Here is a 20,090-nt window from a genome sequence, read left to right on the forward strand (position 1 = left end):
GCTTCTGACTAAAGGAAAAACATTTTCTTACATTATAAGGAATATAAATAAAACAACATAACCTTTTCACTGAATAAGATACACCTGTTAAAAATTACATATTGCAGACCTGCAATCAGACAGATGGAAAGACTTCTTAAAGGGATTTTTTTCAATTTGTAATACAACACACCTTTCAATGTAATATTTCTGTCCAATTAAAATTATTCTATTGATGGAAAGTCTATCATAGTTTTATTAGGATTACAATTTATTGTAAACTTATTGTATTCATTATAAACCTGAGCTGTAAAAAAATGTAAATAGTACTAATTATTAAACTTAAAAACAATGCAGAAAAAAAAAAGGCAAAAAAAAAAAAAGAGGGAAATGAAGCTGATTAAATGTCTGGTTCCCATTGATCGCCAATAGCTGCTAGTGTTGAATTAAGAGATTATTTTATTGTCCTTTACAGCCAAGCTCAGCCATGTTCCATTCAATAACCAATAATTTATGTCTTTGGGTTCATAATAATTACAATAAAAATATTCCCCATTTTCTGGCATGCTGTGTTTATTTTAGGATATTAACACAGCAATCCAAATACAACACGTAAAACTCCCTCAGGGTTTTCTGTCTCACATCCCAGACCTTCTGTTTCTTTATAAGCTTTAACAGCCACAGTTAGAAGAGATATAAATAGTCTGAAGCACAAGAGAATCTCTCTTCCCTGACAGAATCTTTATTTACAAGCTCTATGAACCTAAGCAGGTCAAACAGTCCCTTGCTGGCAGGTTGATATGGCCCACCTGCCAAATAAACCCACCAGTGAACTCCACAGGGCCTACATAAATCCAAACTGCTTGGAACAAGATTTTCTCCCAAGAATCATACTGAGATGGGATGCTTATAGATCAAAAGGGGGTCATCTTTCAAACTCCAGAGTGCTTGTCTGCCTGGCACACACACAAGTGTGCAAAAGGTGGCAAAAACCACAGCTTTTACCTTCAGAAGACATCATTATTTAATATTTATATTTCAATATTGCTAACAAGACACCCACATGCTGAGGGCTTCTCTGCTGGTTCCATATGAACATGTAAGGCTTGTAAGTCTCTCTCTTTGGACTTTTTAAGGGGCAGGTATAGTTGGGTCATAAATTATATCTTTAAAATTATTCAAGGCTTAACCCACAATTAATTAACAATGCCATGAAAAGAAAAGGAAAGAATATGATAACTGGTTATTTAAACCAACCTAGAAATTAATTCTCAAAAGCCAAAGTAGTTTTTTTAATGAATATTGACAATTATCAAAGTGGAATTCCGTTCTGAGACCTAAGCTGTTGGAACACAACTCTTGGGTAAATGTTTCCTGTTGAATCAATGACTTCTTTATGTTCTTTCCTGAATCAGCTAGGCCCAGCAACCATCTTCAGAAGTGTGTGGGCATATCCACACACTTCTGAACAGGCCCACTCACTATGTTTAAATTGCACTGTAAAAAGCATCTCCAAAGCATCCTTCAGATTTCTGTTTGCTTTTCTACGGTCAGCAAACTGGTAAATTCTGAGCACACCCCTCATAATTTATTAGGATGGCACCAGGCAGATGAAGGCAGACAGTGGACTGTACCTGGGCAGCAGAAGCTCTCTGGCTCAAAACACTATAGCAGAACTCGTGATCCACTCATGAAAGGAGCTGGTTTACCTTTGCACACCTGGCTGAGAACTAAAGGAATGCCTGAGCTCATTCACAAACAGGTAAATGCCCCAGCCTTAGAAGTGGCAAAGGTAATCAGGAAGGGCAATACACAGCTGGACAGGCAGCCTGTGTGTAATGGGCAGGGATCACAGGTCTCTCTCTAATGAGCCAGTGAACATCTGATGAAGTTCTTTAATTTACTCTGAGGGACATATCCATATAAGGCCTACATGCTGCCTGCCTGTAAAAATCCTTGAGGACAGGTTACAGGCAAAACAGGGAGCACATAAAAAAGGCTTGCAGCTGTTTGTTCCTTGCAGGTCTACAGTAGACTAGACCAGAGTCCCCACGGGCACTGGGCATTACAGCTGTACTAGAGCATGCATGACTGGGGCTGCAGAGACTACTTATTGATATGTACATCTAATTGCCAGAGTCATTCCAAATACAAGTCAAATATAACAGCTTTACAAGTGTAAGTGAAGTAAGGAACACATGTAGAATGAGCATTTAAGATGGTATGTTGTGCAAAGCACTTGGTTGCACTTTGAAGGCCTTGAATATGTTCATTTGAAGGCTTTGAATGTCAGATTACCAGAGAGAATGCTCAATTTCAGGATCCTGGTACTGCAGCTCTTGGTGATGTTATCAGTGGTGTACTTCTCCTAGGAGGCAAAAGTACTACTTCTGGGCCCTCTGAAGCACTTCTGGGCTGAGACAGAAGTTGGGGCTTTGCATCACAGGCCCCTTGATTCTGAATGCCATGTGGAATCAGTGCAAACAGCTTTGAAGAACCAGCTCAGAACCAGAAAATGCACATAACATCGGCCCTTCAGCAAACACTACACGCCCAGATGCTGTAGCAATTGCAAAAGGAGGAGTGTTCAACTCCCAGTGGCTTGTGTCCATGGGAATGATGCTATTCTTAGCACAGTGGTACTACAACCATGCCCAGCTTCAGCGTGAGACAACAGAGAGTGGGTGAATCTTCAGGCAGGCAGTGTCCTACATCCTGGCCAAGCCCAGCACCTTTCTTCTCTGCTAGGCACATTCTTCATTTGAATCACATTTAATTCAACTGCTGTAAATGCAGCTGAGATAGCCCGATGTCTGGATGCAGATTTGGCACTGGAGGCAGAAGTGCCTTGGTGGGGTCAGTGCTGTACGTAGGGCTGAGCTGTGACAGTGGAGCCCAGTGTGACTCCTGCAGGCAGCCCAGCAGCCCTTGGAGCCCAGTGTGACTCCTGCGGGCAGCCCAGCAGCCCAGTGTGACTCCTGCGGGCAGCCCAGCAGCCCTTGGAGCGCAGTGTGACTCCTGCAAGCAGCCCAGCAGTCCAGTGTGACTCCTGCAGGCAGCCCAGCAGCCCTTGGAGCCCAGTGTGACTCCTGCAGGCAGCCCAGCAGCCCTTGGAGCGCAGTGTGACTCCTGCAAGCAGCCCAGCAGTCCAGTGTGACTCCTGCGGGCAGCCCAGCAGCCCCTGCTCCCTGCCAGGGCTGGCTCACCAAGCAGGAGCCTCTCAGTGCTGCACCGGCTGGCACCGCGCACTCTCTGGCTCATTAACAGTAACTGAAGCGAGCAAACAGAGCTCACAGCAGTGAGCATATCCAGCTCCAGTGTAAGAACATTGTAAAATGCGCAAGAAACACATCCCACTCCTTTCAGTTTTCACAGCAGTGACAGCACAGGTGATAATTTAGCAGATAGGCCTGCATTTGCAAACCTGCTCATCGTGCACCTCACATCCAGTTGTTTCAGCACTCATTTGTCAAGTACATTGCACATACTCAACACCAATGTAAAACAAGTGCAAAGCATCTTGTATAAAGACTCCAAACAGTTCTTGAAATTAGTGGCAATTTCTGAAAATGCCTGTCAGTGAGCATTTTTCTCAAGGCATATACACTGAGTAAATAGGATATGATCACAACTACAATTTCTCAGTACAGGAAATTGCCAGTCACCAACATAATTAGAAACAGTTCATGTGATCAAATTAATCATTCAAAAAAGAGCAATTACGGTTAACAGAATAATGGCATCTCTTAAAAAAGAATGAAATTAACCTTTAGGACCTACAGAGTTACCCTCACCACTCTGTACTGAGGCAGCAAAGATTAATACGTGTGCAAAATAAAACACTGCATTAGCATCTGCTGAAAACAGTAGTAGCATTATCTATCTGGCCTATTCAACCCTTAACAAACTTTGTTCTTTGGCCCCAGCAGAGTGGAAATATCAATAGTCACTTCTCTGCCAAAATGAAAAAAAAATGCTACTCTTCAAGGCTTCCATTGCTATATAACTTACCACATTGTGATTATCGCTGACCAATAATTATATGAAGATTAAACATAAGTCAGCAATTTGAAATGCAGAAGAATTTAACATTCAAACCTATATTACAGCTCTTCAAAAGCCAAGACTTGGCTTGTTAAGGCTAAAGGTTAACTCTGTAAGATCTAGAAACACATGCCAAACATACTGCAAAAAACTATATTTCTGCTCTGTTGTGCTAAACACTAATTCTGATTAAAAATGTATTTGGAAATTTATACTTCTAAGTGAGATTAAGTTCATGTTTAGAAACACAGTAACACTATGCTGTCAATAGAGAGCGGAGCTAATATATTTTGAATCCTCAAGCTGTGTGTTTCTACATAGATTAGATTTATTTTATTCTGAATGTCAGCAATGTTTAAATTAAGTCATACTGATGGGGAAGATAATTAGAGACATACAACTTCTATAGATAAATTTATTGATTCACTGAAGTTACTTATACCAAGCTGAAGCGCGTTAGCTGCCGAGAACGGGTATACAGCTGGTTTTTATCATCCCAACACTGGAAAACAGCAGGGACATGCTCCTCAATTTTCCTTTCCCGTGGCCTCTGTCTTGCCCTGAAGATGTATCCCACTCCCTCATATGTTCAACTTTCCTCTTCCTTTTGCTCCCTCAATTACACTTCCCTTTCTTCTGCTCAACACAAATAGTGCAAACACAAACAGGTGTTTGCATCAAAAGTGATATTTACTCCATTCTTTTCCTATCTGTAAACATAACTGGTAAACAGGCTGGTGTAACTCATAGTATGAATAAGATTCACATTTAACTGGTTTTTTTTTGATCAGGTATTGCCTGCATTTTACTCTGATCAGCATTTAAGCCATGAACTGTAGCTGCACTTAAGATGTCCCTCATTTGGACAGAGACTAATTCTATTTCAAATTCTCAAAGGAGATTATTTTCTTTTTCCCACAGAATCAACTTTCTACCAAAAAATACCATTATTCCATTTTTATATGGGGTTACACAGAGTCTGAAAAGCCTGTACCTTCTCATTTTCAAGATAATTTAAAAGTAATTCTAATACATGTCAAATTTTCCAAGTAACCATTTTCAATGAATTTTCATTCAAATTAACAAGCAAATATACGTTCAAGTTCTCTAGAACACATTTACAACTATCATTTTACAATGAATGTGCTACAATTGATATAAAACACTTTGAAATACTGATTTTAAATTTCATATTTCATTGTTTCTTAATTCTAGAACAGCAGCTTCCTGTGTCCATATTAAACAGCATACAATATGCTGCATGATGTATACATGTATATACATGCTGATAAAGATTTTTCTTAACAGCTGTGATGATACATGGACTGACATGCTGAAGATCAGTGTCCATGTCTAGCTATAGTGAACATAGCTAAGGATAGGTTCAGACAGGATGAAAACAACGACTACTCTCTGTTAATCCAAAGAAAAGCATGGACTGCTGACCAAAGTCAGTGCACAGGTGATGGGGCTGCCAGCTTGAAAGTGTCATGGTGATAGTAGGGGTAACACTGAGCAGGTATCTCTGCATCAGTGCTACATCAAAACGGGACAACGGGCAGCATTGCCTTTATCACTGCACTCATGGTTTGAGCTGTAATGTCTTCAGTGTTCACCTTTATTATGTGGAAGTGTGAAACACGAAAAAATTGCATCTGTAGATTCTATGTGGCCTAATACAGTACTTATCTCATTCAATACCTTACTACAATAAACACATGGACTACACTCATGTAACTTCAGTTTAGCACTACTCTGAGTTAACATTGCCACCAAGATAATCTGCATACAGGAAAATACATGCTAGACAGATTATTACATAAAATCCTAAAACAAAAATAAAAAGGGGTACAAGAAAGGAATTTAGAAAGCTATCAATCCATAGCATCCATACAGGAGAGAAACATAGACACAAGGCTCCTGCCACAGAGATCTACAGTGAGATTAAACGTGCTCACGAACTGCATTGTCTTTGCTATTTGCCTTTGGCAGGAGAATGGAAAAGCTTCAGCACAGGGACTGTTGGTCCCCATCATTTCTAATGGCAACAAGTACCCCAAAATGTGACCCATCACCTTGTCAATAGCTCTCCAAGCAGGGAGCTCTGCAGCGTTGCACAGAGTAGTGCCACACACACTGCTTGTTCCTGACCTCTGTCTAACACAGTGAAACTGCAGCTACTGCAGTGCAAGGCCTTGGCTTGTCCAGCACTCACTGTCCCTGTGGTGGCAACAAAATAAAACTTCTATCACCTTCAGAGTTCCAGCACATGCCTAAAGCCAGGGGCACTGACTTCAGCTGTTGCTGAATAAGTGATCTTGAAAAAGTGCTTGAATTGCAAATTGTCTTTTGGCCTAGTAACTAATTGATAATCTCCAAAATATTTAAGTATTTCTAGGGCAGCATGCTACCACTACATTAATTTAAATGCCTTTGAGTTGAAAGAGATATATTAATTGTGATACAGTTTAACATAATATATCCATAAAAGTTGAAAGTGAGAAGCAATAAAATTTTAGTCACCAAACTAAACAGGAGTCACTAATAAATGAATACTTATTTTGCTCTAGTTGTGCATCTTTGATATATCTTGGATAGGCCATTGAAACCAAAACTGTTAAAAAATACTGGCTAATTTAAAGTCACAAGGAAATATAATGAAAGAACAAAATCTCCAAGAGGTTCAGCTGGGAAAATTGACTACTAAAAACTGATTAGTGGACGTTTCCCTCAACTCCTTCAAAGCTATCTCTCCGATGTAATGCAGCATGCCAGTGATTTGTCAGCACAAGCTTATTCTGCACTCCATATGTATTTACACCTTGAGAAGTTAAAGCTTTTTAAACTCAGTTTTCAGAAGCATCATGTAACTATACCCCCTTGCAAAGGGCCAGCCTCTTTGTGTACTGCAGTGGAAAAATGAGGTATCTTTATTATCACAATAAGACCTCAAAGAAACAGCTAATTGTTTTGAAAATTAAAAAAACCTGCAACCACAATTTTTATTTAAAAGGTCAAGACATTGGACAAGTTTGCACCAGCGTCTATCTACAATATAAACTGGTGGTATTCCAGTTAAAGGTGTTAACTCCCCGTGAAAGCTTTCCTGGAAGTCTGCATGGTGGGTTTATCAAGAGGTAATTACAGTTGCAAATCTTGGTCTCGTAGACAAGGCCAGTGATCTACAGGAACTGTAAGGAGTAAGGAAGGTTTGTCACCTTGACCATGATAACAAAATCCTTCCACTTACACCTTAAAGAACTGACAAAGCAAACATAGGAACTGTGTTATCTGTAGGATATTATGCATTAGTGATAAGTACAAAATGAAAATCTGTTTCTCTTTTGTAAGTCATACATAAAGATGAATTTATATCATCAGGCCTGCACAAAGAATTTATTACCAAGAGAATGGAGATAAAGTATTTTTATCACGCAAATTATTGACAATTAATGTTTCTTTTGGAAGTTGGAGCATTTTGTGGGGGAAACGGAAACACCTCTGTATACATGGCGTGCTTTGTACTTTCAGTAAGTTAGATTTATTGTTCAGCTATGAAGAAAAGCAACCCTGTATATTCCCTTACATAAACAACAGGATTCACATACTTGTACTTCTATTTATTTGTATTGATATTGGTGTCTCTATTTCTAATTGGAAAGGATCTTTAGTTTTTCTGTGACTGCCTTTAACTGAACTTCAGAAAGGAAGCTGGATAAAACTGTCACGACTCTTTATCCAAATTAGCTATTTTAAGATGTAACAGCAGTTTATCTTTTTCTTTAGGTGCTGTAAACACTGACATTTGGAAACTAAATCTTGTCTAACATCTTAAAGATAGTGTATTTTTTTTTTTTTTCACAGAAAGGCTGTAAAACAAGTTAAGGTACCTTTATCACTGCAGACAGATCTCCTCCAGCCACCTTCAGCCTTAAGTTTTAATCAGCTAATGATTAAGATTTTCATTACTAAGTACTTAGCACTAAATTTGCACTGTTCAACTGCTAACTGCCATGCAGCCACCATTAAACACATCTAAAAACATCAACAAACTTTAACATATGAAAGTAAATTAAGGATCACTTAAAAAAAAAAAAAAAAAAAAAAAAAAAAACAACAAAAACAGTCTGAGCCTTTCTGCAACAGATGGCCTAATTTCACCATTATCCATGAAGCATGATGCTGGTGTGCTCCCCTTCCTCAATTATCATCTGTTTACCTTTGGCAGGAGTTGCCGTAGGTCCTTAGCTACCAGGTTAATACAGTATCCATAGCACCGAGGAACTCCATTCTCCACCTTGTACACAAACACAGGTTCTCAGTGCTCATAAATCCTTTTATTAAACCATAGAAAGCTTGAAAAACCGGGCCATTACCTGCTTTACATTATCTGGTGCAACAGCTCATGAGAATATTTGTTCCTATTGTAACATGACGGCTTTTTAACGATTTGACCTAAAAAGAAAAAAAAAAAAGGCGAAAAAAAAAAAAAAGCTGTGTTTTCAATTGGCAAATTGCAAGCACATGTACTTATTTTGATGCAATCTTAAGGAAAAATATAACCCAGGCCATACTTCCAGAAGAGACAGCCCGGATAATTTGCAGCCAGGCACACTTCGGTTCTTACAACCATCCGACAGCCTCCAAATTGTGTGCAGTTGTACTGAAAGTCAAAACATTTGGCTTAAATCAGGATTTTCAGAAAGCGCACGTGTACGGTGGCTGAGGCCAGCAGTGAGGAGACCACTTTTCAGCCGGCCAGGAAGAGATAAATAATAATATAAAGACATTTAAAACTAAACGTTTTTCGCCGACCTCTATAGAGTCCCTTTCGAGGGGGTGAGGGGGGTGGGTTTAACGCGTTCTGGCGCACCTGGGGACGGCTCGTGGCCAGCATCCTCATACCCCTGGGGAGATAAATAACAACAACAACATAAAGATGTTTTTAAAAAAGCGTTTCCCACCGGGGTGGGAGGCGCTCTCGCCCACCTGGGGGCGGCGAGCCGGGCTCCCCCGAGCGGGCCTGGCTCCACCTCACCCCGTGGCCTTCCCTCCCCTGGCAGCGGGTCCGGGCTCCCCTCTCCGCCAGGCAGCCCTGCTCCCGCTCCCGGCTGTGCTCCCGCTCCCGTTCCCGGCCCGCTCCCGTTCCCGGCGGGCGGCGCTCCCGGCGGCCGTGCGTGCGGGCGGCTCCGCGCGGGGGGATTTGAAACGGCCGCTCCGGGGGCCGCGCGGCGGCGGCGGCCAATCAGCGCCGCCGATTTTTCGCGCTGGTTCTGGCCGGAGGAGGGGGCGGGGCCGCCGCGCAGGACCCGCCGGAGCCGCCGCCGCCGCTGTTGCCGCTGTGTCGCCTCGGCTCCCGCCGCTCCCCGGCACCCAGATACCGCCGCCGCCTCGCCCGGCTCCCCGGGGAGAAGGATGCTCTAGGGCACAGGTCGGTAGGCCGGGAGCGCGGCTGGCTCTCCCCCCCCGCGGGAAGGGAGGAGGCACCCGGGGCACGTTCCCGCAGGCCCCGGGCGGGAGGCGGGAGCGGCGGGAGCGGCGGCGGCGAGGCTCGCCCGCCCGCGGGGATGCTGCCGCCCGGCCCCGCGCCTCGCCGCGGGCACCGGGAGCCCCCTCCCGGGCCGGGACCGCGGGCCCTGGGCGGCAGAAGCGCAGCGGAGGCGGCGGGGGGGGACGGGGGTTCCGTGGCGGCGCATCCGCGCCCCCCTCCCGCCCCGGCGCTTTCCCCGGAGACTCCCTCCCCGCCGAGGCTCCGCTCCCCTCAAACTTACCGTCTCCATCTGCCCGGGCAGCCCGCAGCTCCGGTTTCCCCGTTCCCCGGAGGAGGGCTTTTTTGTTCGCTCCCCCTCCTCCCCCCGTACCTGGCCCTCGCTGCGGGGCCCGGGTCCCCCGCCTGCCCTCGGCCCCCCCGGGGCTGCCGCAGGATCGGTGCCGCTGCCTGGGCCTGACTCTTGGGTGGCGGAGGAGCGGAAAGGAGCGATGCCGAGCCGGAGTCCCGGCTGTTGCAGCTTCATCCTTTCCCCCCTGACCGCCTCCTCCTCCTCCCCGGCGCTGCGGGAGGTCGGGGGCAGCATAAAGGGGTAAAGGAGAGGTGCCCACCCGGCCCACCTCCCTCCCCGGGGAATGAGGGATCAATCAGTGCAAATCAGAAAGAAAACCGGAGCGGGGAAGGGAAGGGGGGGAAAAACCCTCCCCAGGGTTTAAACCGCCCCCTTAAGGGGTAGTGATGAGGCTGCAAATGTCCCCCCCGTGGCGTTGGGGTGTGGGGGGGTGGAGGCTGCTCCTGCCCCTTCCCGCCGGGCAGGACCGGGATTGTGCGGCAGCAGGAGTGAATGTAACTCTGGAAATGTATGGAGGGGGAAGCCATGTTTGATTTATTCCTCCACTAAACACTGGTGTGATGATCCTTCCACTTACACCCTTCTGCAGTCCATCCTGGACCGGTATGGGAGCAGAGCCTTGTTAGGAAAATGGGAGGAAAACATTCCTGCGAAGGCGTGCGGGCTCCTTGGCTCAATATTCATTAAGCATAAGAGGAGAGGGCTCTTGTAACTTGAATTGATATTTGTGTGGTAAAAGAGCCTGGGGAACTTGTATTCCCAAGGCCATAGTTACAGCTCATCTGCTGTGGCTTTACCGCTCTGGGGGTGGAGAAGGGAATTTGCTATAGTTCTTGAACGTATTTATACTTGCTTTTTTGGTTTGGGCTTTTTGCTAAATATGTCGGCTGAAAGAAGGAGTAAACACTAGTAGAAGTACAGAGACGGTAAACACCATATTTAAACAGATTTCAGAGAAAATGGGCTTCTTGATAACAGACATAAGGCAAGCAAGAGGCTGGGATCAGCCATTGCCTATGTATTTCGTGTGCATTAATATTTTCTTATTGGCATTTGCATTAAAATTGGTTTATAATGATTGTTAAATTTAGGAGCTAGTGCACCCCACACTGAGTAAGCTAAATAGGTCTGGTTAAAAAAAAAAAAAAAAAAAAAAAAAAAAAAGGTTGGCTTTTAGCCTTAGCATACATCCAAGGAAGGTAAACACTGGGGTGGCAGTGAAGTTTGTAATAGATTTTGCAAAGAGTCCTTGCTGGCGACTTAAGTGGAGATATATATATATCTCATACATACATACATACATACATATGTATGTATGTATGTATAAGGTTATTAAAATTTCTTGCACATGGAAAGTGTGGCTTCAGCTGCAAGAATAAATCAGTTCTTTACCAAAATGTTCATATGTTAGTAGAATATCTGTAAACTTATTGCTGAAGCTATTATTTGCTTGCTTGCTGTGGGAATTTTGCTTGGGAAATGCAGCATATCAGCATTAATAAACTCCTCAGTTTCACAGTGTGGTGAAGTTCACTGTGGATTGTTTGACTGTTGGATGAAATAACTGAATTAAACCACTGTTTAGCAGGGCTACTCAGGGCTCAGTACTTCTTCCGTAACTGTCTATATCCCATGTATTAAATAATACAATCATTTTTATCTAGTATGCAACCATCAGAAAATCTCACAGTTTTTTTCAATATGTGAATATAAATGCTGTAAATATTACTGGAGACTGTGTGACTAGCTGTTGTGAAGGTTATAGGGCTACCCACCCTCATACATGCTTGGAAAAATCCAGGTATTAAAAGTACAGTAAAACCTACTGCTTTATCAAGTATTATTTGAAAATGTCAGAAGAAACTAAGTCATTATACTTTAAGGGTCTAGATTTAAAGTCATTTAGAAGATGGAAAATAAAAATAAAATATATTTCTCTTCAGTTCAATATGAATCCAACAAATGGCTAGTAAGATTTAAAAAATGTGTTTTACTGTCTGTAAGGCTACATGTCTTTTCTGAAGCCAGTGGTAGTTTTGCAGTTGAGATTATTGCATTTAAATACTGCCTGCATGCAATAGACTGGATAGTACAGCAAAACCAACCGTGCTTGGGTTTAGACTGGAAGCAAAAATGACTGTTGGTGGGTGGCTTTCTAGTATTTGGGTGGTGAATATACACATACATGTGAGTTTGTGTCCAAAACACTGCACTAATAAAATGGCAAAGGAATGGCAAGAAGAGATTGTTTTTCAGTGTCCTGTTGTTTGTGGCCCTTTCACCTCTCACTTTTGCACTGAGCCTGCTTTTTGTTCCACCAGTGTCAATACATTTCCCAAGTGAGGTCTTGTTTCTCCAGCCTGATAAATGTGAGTGTTTCCTTGTGGTCGATCAAAGCCTGTTGACTGGATTGGAGCTCCATGTGCGTAAATGTTCCCCTGCTCTGCTCAATTCCTGTACCAGGGACCTGCTGTGTGATGAGTAGAAGATACAAACAGAATTCTTGCAGCAGTTTGGTCGCTGCTGGTGATACAACTACACATTTCTTAGGTTTTAAGCCTAGAAGATGGTTTAATGTGTGAAAATTGCATGATAAGTAGAGCAAGGTAAAGGGCCAGGCCTTTTCTGGGAAAAAAACTAAACCTCTCCTTCAGAGCAGTGTGCTGCACAGTGAGAAGCATCCACTAAGTGGTATTGCTGAAAACAACAGATTCCCTGACAGTCAGTAATCAGGCGTGAGTGAAGAACTGCTTGGGTGGGACTAATAATAATGTCATAGATGATGACTACATATTTTAGTACTGTGTTTGTGGCTATATCATTTGAGCTCTTTCATCACTTTCCTGCAAAGAGAATTGAAATGGCCTTATGGTTGAGTGGATGTGATAGATCTGGTAAATTCCCAAATATAGCCTTGGGAAGAAGGAAGAATGGAGATCATAGAATCAGAGAATGGTTTGAATTAGAAAAGACATTAAAGATCATCTAGTTCCACCCTCCTGCCGTGCGGGGCCATGTTTTTCTAGACCAGGTTGTTCGGAGCCCCTCCTTGAGTGGATCTAAGTGTATCAGTAAGTCCCATGCTTCTAGGGAACATCACTTTCCAGTTACGCTGTAGCTTTGAGAAATGTCTTCACCAAGGATGTACTGGGATTTTGGTAGTGTAAATGACAAGTGGAGATGGAACATGGCACCAGGATAAGTACTCAGATGGTGAAGTGAAGAGAGAAAATAATTTCTCATCAGAGCTTGACATGTGAGTCCAAATTTCCTTTGGTGCATGATTGCAGAGAACTTGGGAGAAAGGGAGCTGGTAATGATGGCCTTGTTGATATGCCAGTAGTCACCCTGCTGATTGTAAATTCATGTAGTTGTTTGAATGGGTCAGTCAGCTATTTTATATAGTTCATGGTTACTTGGAAGGTTTTGATTCTGAGAACATTTTTTGAAGGAAAAGAGAGAAACTACCTAAATTTTCTCCCTTTATTGCACCTTCAAATTAGCTTCTCTATGACCTGCAGTCATTGGAGGTAGCTGTATAAATGTATTTGCCTTTTTCCTGTCATTTTACATTGACATAAATTACTAAAATTATTCATCAGGTGTTATTTTCAATGTTTTTATCAAGTTTGGCAACATCTATAATAGTTGATTTATATTTTCTAGCATCAACAAGAAGTGAAGTTTTTGCAATATGTAGAAGGAAAATGTAGACCATACTCTATTCTGCCGCCCTTTTGGTTGAATAGCAAGCTACAAAAATACTCAAAGTTCATGATGAACAAGAATATATACTGATATATATTAATACCTTGTGATGATAAGCAGAGCATGATGGACTATACAATAACCTTCCTGACAAGCAACTCTAAACTTTAGCACCAGATAATCTGGTTGACTCTCTGGTAATTGACTCTCTCAATGATTATTGTGCTGAGCTTACCAGAGAGTAATTCATTAAGCAACTTCTGTCCAAAGCATACAGTAGATTATAACATAAACTGAATTTTTTAAAATGCATGTTTTGTGAAATAAACAAATACCTCTGAATCATGATTGCACCAAAAGCAAGATTTGTACTGTCCTTGCTAATGTAGGAAATAATACCATTGCATGAAGTTGTTCTTATGGTACCATGGAGTGGTGAGCTAGGTGTGGAAAGTAGGTGTTTGAAAATGTATTTGAATGTTTCATAGCAATCAAATTGCACTTAGTGAGTATGGAAAAGTGCACTACTAACCTAATATACTTCAGAGTTTTCATACATTGGGCAAAATGACTTTGCCCTGAGGCACCACTGATGCAGGTTCTCATATATGACTTACTGTGAAACTAGTAAAGTGTATAGGAGACTTGAGAATATTTTAAATTGCAAGGATTGCTCAACAGGTGATGGCTCTGTTTCTAGTTTTGTTACCATCTTTTTAACTTGTCCCATTTTTATCTTGGTGCAAGATAGCAATTTGATCTTCTTTTTTACTTTGGTATTCAGCTCCCCAGCACAAATTGGAGCTATTTTATATTCCTGTTTAGGGTAAGGATTCATAGGTGGCAAATGACTGGAAAATTGCAGCATGATGTGCTATTGAACTTGGTTTTCATAGAAACTTTACCATTTTTCCTCTGCTGTCTGTGAAGGATTCTGTTGGTTTTCTGTGTCTCTTTCAAGAAGCACAAGGATGTCTTGTTCTGTTGGCTGACAGAGATGACCATTTAACTGTCTGTGAAATCTCTTTGGCTTGTGCCTTGTACAAAATACTAAAATATTAGCATCTCACATCCATGCTAAAATGCACATTAAAAATGTGTTTTATACAGAATCACAGAATATTCTGAGTTGGATGTGACCTCCAAGGACCATTGAGTCCAATGCTGAAGGGAATGGCCTGTACAGGGACTGAACCCACGATGTTTGGGTTATTATTAGCACCATGCTCCAACCAACTGAGCCAAACTCAGGGTATACAAATCATCTTCAAACGTATTTGGCCTTGAGGGCTAAGATCAGAATTCCATGTTTTCTTTGCCAAAGTCAAAGAACATAACAGGAGTTCTGTTCTGTTTTCTGCCATAGTAAACAAGAGATACACAAAGGAGGAGAAGATGAGATATTCTGTGACAAAAATATCTTTAAGAGAAAAGGCTGAGGTTAGGGAAAATCTCAATCTCATCAGAAACGTGATTTAAATGTAATTTGAAATATTTTGAAAAGCTACTGATTAAAGAATAAGAGAAGCTTTAGAAAGAACATGCAGTAATGCAGCCTTCTGCCATGGTGTTTGGGACCCATTTCACATTTTATTAATTCTAATAAGCAGAAGTGAAAATGTTCCTGCTGTGGCATGGGTTAGACTCTGGAGCTGAGGTTCCCAAGATCACATATCAGATAAATCAATTGGAACTCGCCAGCCTTGGTGGGATGCCATCAGAGCAAAGATCCTGAGTGCACTGGCACTCAGAAACAACTAAATTGGGGAGTTATCTCTGTAGTAAAGAATGCCCAGATTCTAGTCTGGTAATAAAGCCAGAGGGATTTAAGCCAAAGTATGAACCACATAGAACAGTATAGGGTGAAAGATTTGAATATGGATCATTTCCCTATATGGAGTGGTTGCCAACAACTTTCAAATACTTCAGAATGAAATTAATGTTGTGATTTTTCTGTGAGTGCAAAATGCAGACTATCAGAAGCTGGTTTATAGTAGCACTCCTGAACAAACTAGAAACAAATGCTGGGATTAAATGTGGAATGTGACTGGAATTCAGCAGTAGTGCAAAAAACAAGTTCCAGTCATAAAATGTGTATCTGAAAGTGCATGTGCAACATCTATTCATCAGGTGAAAGCCTGGCTCAAAATGGTAGTGATAGCTGAGCCTTCAGAAACTCTGTAAGTAAGGAGAGCAGCTACAATTGCTGAACACTGCTTATTTCTACAGTCAGAACTAGATTTTCCCATGAGAAGTATGTACAACAGAATTTGTCCAAAGGACTAAATTTGATAAGGCAGTGAAGTAATGCACAAAGCTAGTACTGTGCTGAAAGGAAAACAAAAAATTGCAAGAGATACCCACTGCAAACCTCTCTACACAGAAGTTTTGGAAAGTGGACAGGAAGGAATTGGTTTGTTAGACAGGAAAGTGTTTTATCTTTCTGTCTTCAAGTGGAATGGGTAAGCTACACTATATCTATAGAAACTTAAAACTCAAATTCCAAACCTTTTACACTAATTACTTTCTGAGAGATTTTTGATGTAGATGTAGCAAAAGAAATAAAAAAGGAATTAAGAACCCTGAGAATTATGGTAATACCTTTTGGCAGGAGCATGGTAAAGCTCCAGCAGCACAAAAAAATACTTCAAGTAATGTCCAAACCAGAAAGGCCACTTCATAGCAAGTATTTGGATTTGTTTGAAGAGTGTCTAATGTTTGAAGTCTCAGGCCTTGTTTAATTGTGCTCCTGGCATACATCTACCAGTTCCCTCTGTGTGTGTGTGCGTTTTGCCTCAAGGTAATACATTGATAGAATTATTAATGTAGCTGCATGTAAATGGTTATGATCTGTGTAGAGTAGATCAAAATTAGCACAGTACAGCCAGGATCACATTATAGTCAGTTATGTTCAGGTGTGGATAGTGCAGTTTTTAGTGAATGGTGCATATCTGTAAGTAAAATACTGTAGTGCTGTGGAGTCAGGATTAATTACCTGTGAACTGTGCCCTTCAGATCTTGACCTAATGCTGAGATGTGAAGCTGAATGTAGTGGGTGAAAAATCAGCTATTTGTACACATTACCTGTCCACACTGGAGAGGTGCATGATGAGTGTGGTGTGTTGCTGCTTCTGTAAACAACAAAAGATGTGACCAAACACTGCTCTAGGATTATTATGGCCTCTCTGTGTACAAACAGCTGGGTCTTCATAGTGTTGGCAAAGCCTCACATATCAGCAGTGTCACTGTTGCTTCCTAGAAATATTCCAGTGCGCCAAGTGTGCTTCTGGCATTTAAATGTACCCACTTGGATGAACAGGTTTTAATGCTGTGATAGACAAAGACAGCAGACTTGTCAGGGTCTAGGCAAGGTTATTTTAGCCTCTGGATTAGAGTTAGTTGCTGTCTGGTCAGATCTGGGAAACGCTGATTTCTGTAGAGGTGTAGCAGATAACATTTTGTTAACCCTGATTCATTACCTATAACATTTTGTGGTTTCATCTCAGGTTTGATCTTCCCTTGAATTCCCTCAGAATTTGCATGATCAGAAATTGCTATTATTGTTACTATTACTATTATTATTATGATTACTATTATTATTATATATTATTGTTATTGCAGGCAATTGGTATGCTGTCACAACTACATATAAGGCAGAACTACATAAGGCCAGAATCACTGACCACAGTGAAGAGGAAACAGATTATAGTGTGTTTATCTGCTGCAGTGAATATTATGTAAGCCAGAGGATCCAGATCCTGAAAACGTGGTGCAAGGAGTAGAGGTGGGATGCTGACAAAAAAAGGCAATGTGATTAAAAAAGGTATGGGAAATTAAAGTACTGTTAGACCAGATGAAAAAGCAGTATAAATAAGGAACTCTGCACCGAAATGCTGCACTATTTGAGATTGTGTGATTGTGTTTGGTTCTTCGTTCCCAAGCTATGTAGATTGCAGGTGCACAACTCTGGCCCACTTGAAAGATAAGGAGAAACATCATCTCACTGGTGAGCAAACACCTAAACTGAGGAAGTGTTGAATTGTTGAGTCTTATTTTGCTGGAGAGGGACCATTCCCTTTGGAGCTCTCCAGGACACAGAGAAGTCTCAGGTTTGGGGGCTGTCTTTTTCTATTTATTAAATATTGGTGGCATATTCACTAGTTCCTACCACTTTAGGCACCAGTGTTCCTCTCTACCTATGTGCAGAGGAGAAGCCTTTCTTTTCTGTTTGATCTGTGGTCCCACCACAGTGGTATGTGTAGTCTCTCTTCAGACAGAATTACAACATCTTAGAAGAATTTGATTTTACTCAAACGTATCTCATTGCTTCACCCACCAGCAGCAGCAGGAGTGGAACTGACATTAAATTTCTGCAGCAGTGGAAAAGAAAATATTTCTGTCTGTGATTTTAAGAAAAGGAACTCATCAGGAGGAATCCAATTGCGGAACCTTATAGCCTTGTCCACAGAAAAGGGTTGGTTGCAAAAGCTTTTCCCAAGGAGGAACAAGAAAGCAAGTCCATCCATTTTGTAAGCTTGCTTTCTGCAGTAGAAGTGCCATTTAAAGGAAAGAAATTGCTTTCCATTCGACAGTTCTTAAGGATACAAGTTGGTATTACCTATTGTCATGATAAGAAGGCAGTAAATACTTGTTTTGATTCATGAAAATAGGCTGTGACATTCAAGTTCAGAAATTTTATCCATCAGGCAAAAAAAGCAAATCCAAAACAAATTTTAAAATATAGATACTTTTTTTTGTTCCCTCCAAAAAAATATTTGGTGGCAAGTAATATTGGGTAGTAAGTGCAACTGTAAGTACACTAACTTTTTTTACAAAGTTTTCAAAATGTGCTTTATCTTGTTATATCTACTGTAAGATTTGTGAACTCTTTACTTCAGGTGCTTTTACACTAACAATTGTCTCCTTTGGACAATTTTTTTTTTTTTTTTTTTTTTTTTTAATTTTCCTAAGACACGTGGTAAATTTTTAGAAAGGTTTGGTATATTTATTTTCAGTTCTATCTTAACTACTACAATAAAGGTTTTCTTCATGAGAGATAATGCTTTTGAATTTTCTGGCTAGAACTGGTATGTGACAACTTTTGGCCAAACTTGCACTGCAATTTTTAGTTGTGTTTTCTTCTAAAATAAAATTCTGTTTAGATCCTGTAGTAATTTTTCATTGTTTTGATGTAGTGAAGAACAGTTGCAGTGTACTACCCAATAGTAAATACTTACCTACTTTATATTTTGGTTTGGTATTTTAGGGGTTTTATACAAGATAATATGAGTAAGCATATTCAGGTTTTCAAATGTATTAGCAAAAAAAAGTGCTGTAACCTTAATCTCGTTAAGTATTTTCTCTCATTCTGGTCTGAAAATAGGAATAACCTTTTGTCTTAAAATTGATGAGACAATGGAGAACACTTATCAGAAAGCAACCTTAACACAGAAAAGCAGCAGCCATCTATTAGCTTTTTCATGCCAGCTGAAAGCCTGATTTGTAGGTAATAAAAATAGCTTTTGTGGATAAAATTCTTTTACTGTGAATTTGTATTGAGGTGTGTCATCCTTCTCTTCTTTCCCCACCCCCCTGTGCCTGCCCTGAGTTATTCACCGGCGTAAGAAAACCCTTAGACAAAACAAAAGTGATATTTAGTGGAGGTGCTTGTTGATGGTTACTTACTCAGTTCCCTTCCTTTGGCAGAATTGAAAGGAATGGAGTACTCCATTATTTCTGACACATCAGAAAAGCATCTCTGAAATTACAGCAGATGTGGAAGAAATGACTAATAAATATCACATAAATGATAGTGGCCTCGACAGTGAAGAAGGAATCTGACATGCACAGTAACTGTATTTGGCTCATGACTCCTGTCAGATGATGAACTTTCAAGTAATTAATACATGATTTAAAATGTCCCCAAGATAGTTTGCCTTATATAGAACCTGTTTTTTGTATGAAAATTTGTACAAAGCCACTGCAAGGATTGTCCAGTTGTCACTGTCTGATTAAAAATTCTTGAGACCTTCATCTGATAAGAAATCTTCTTTTACATGCTGAAACCTATTTGTTCACAAGCCAAAATATCATGTTTATTCAGCAGACTCCTGGTTATGTTTTTTTTTTTTTTCCTTTTGTTAGTGAAAATGGTACTTGTTGGGTCACCAGACATTCCTTATGGGACGATACTGGCTTAAGCTCATTAGCTGCTACTAGCGTGTGGTGCTTTTGTCCCCTTCCTTTCCCTGCCCTCCCCCCACTCTCCTTTTCAATAGATACAGAGTCATCTAGAAAAAGATGAGGGATTGCCTTTGCTTCTGTGTGATAGCGTGGTCCAGTATGAGGGCACTTGATTTTAGCTACCAAATCTAATTGTATGCTCAGCTGCTTCAGGACCTTAATCTTACAACTTGAATCAACCAGATCTTGTCTGTAATCTTTTTTCATTCTTTCTTGTCTTCTAGATCTCCTTGCATTCATTCCAAACTCATAGCAGTACTGCTTGGTTGGTGGTTA

The 20,090-nt window shown here is 41.1% G+C and overlaps 1 protein-coding gene across 4 annotated transcripts in view; it reads left to right on the forward strand.

Moving 5' to 3' along the window:
- The window catches only part of NSD2 (nuclear receptor binding SET domain protein 2), a 98,808-nt gene that overhangs the window by 15,706 nt on the left and 63,012 nt on the right, over positions 1 to 20,090 (forward strand). The window contains exon 1 of one of the 4 annotated variants that reach the window (XM_083861719.1): positions 9,355 to 9,454. The exons of 1 other annotated variant lie outside the window; for it this stretch is intronic. The gene's annotated coding sequence lies outside the window, so the exon portion shown is untranslated. Of the gene's footprint in view, positions 1 to 9,354; positions 9,455 to 17,301; positions 17,395 to 20,090 lie in introns of those variants that run through there. 2 more of the 4 variants (XM_083861718.1, XM_083861720.1) reach the window with 2 other exon arrangements.

Source organism: Zosterops lateralis (assembly GCF_965231275.1).
Source record: "Zosterops lateralis genome assembly, chromosome: 5".
Taxonomy (NCBI): Eukaryota; Metazoa; Chordata; class Aves; order Passeriformes; family Zosteropidae; genus Zosterops; species Zosterops lateralis.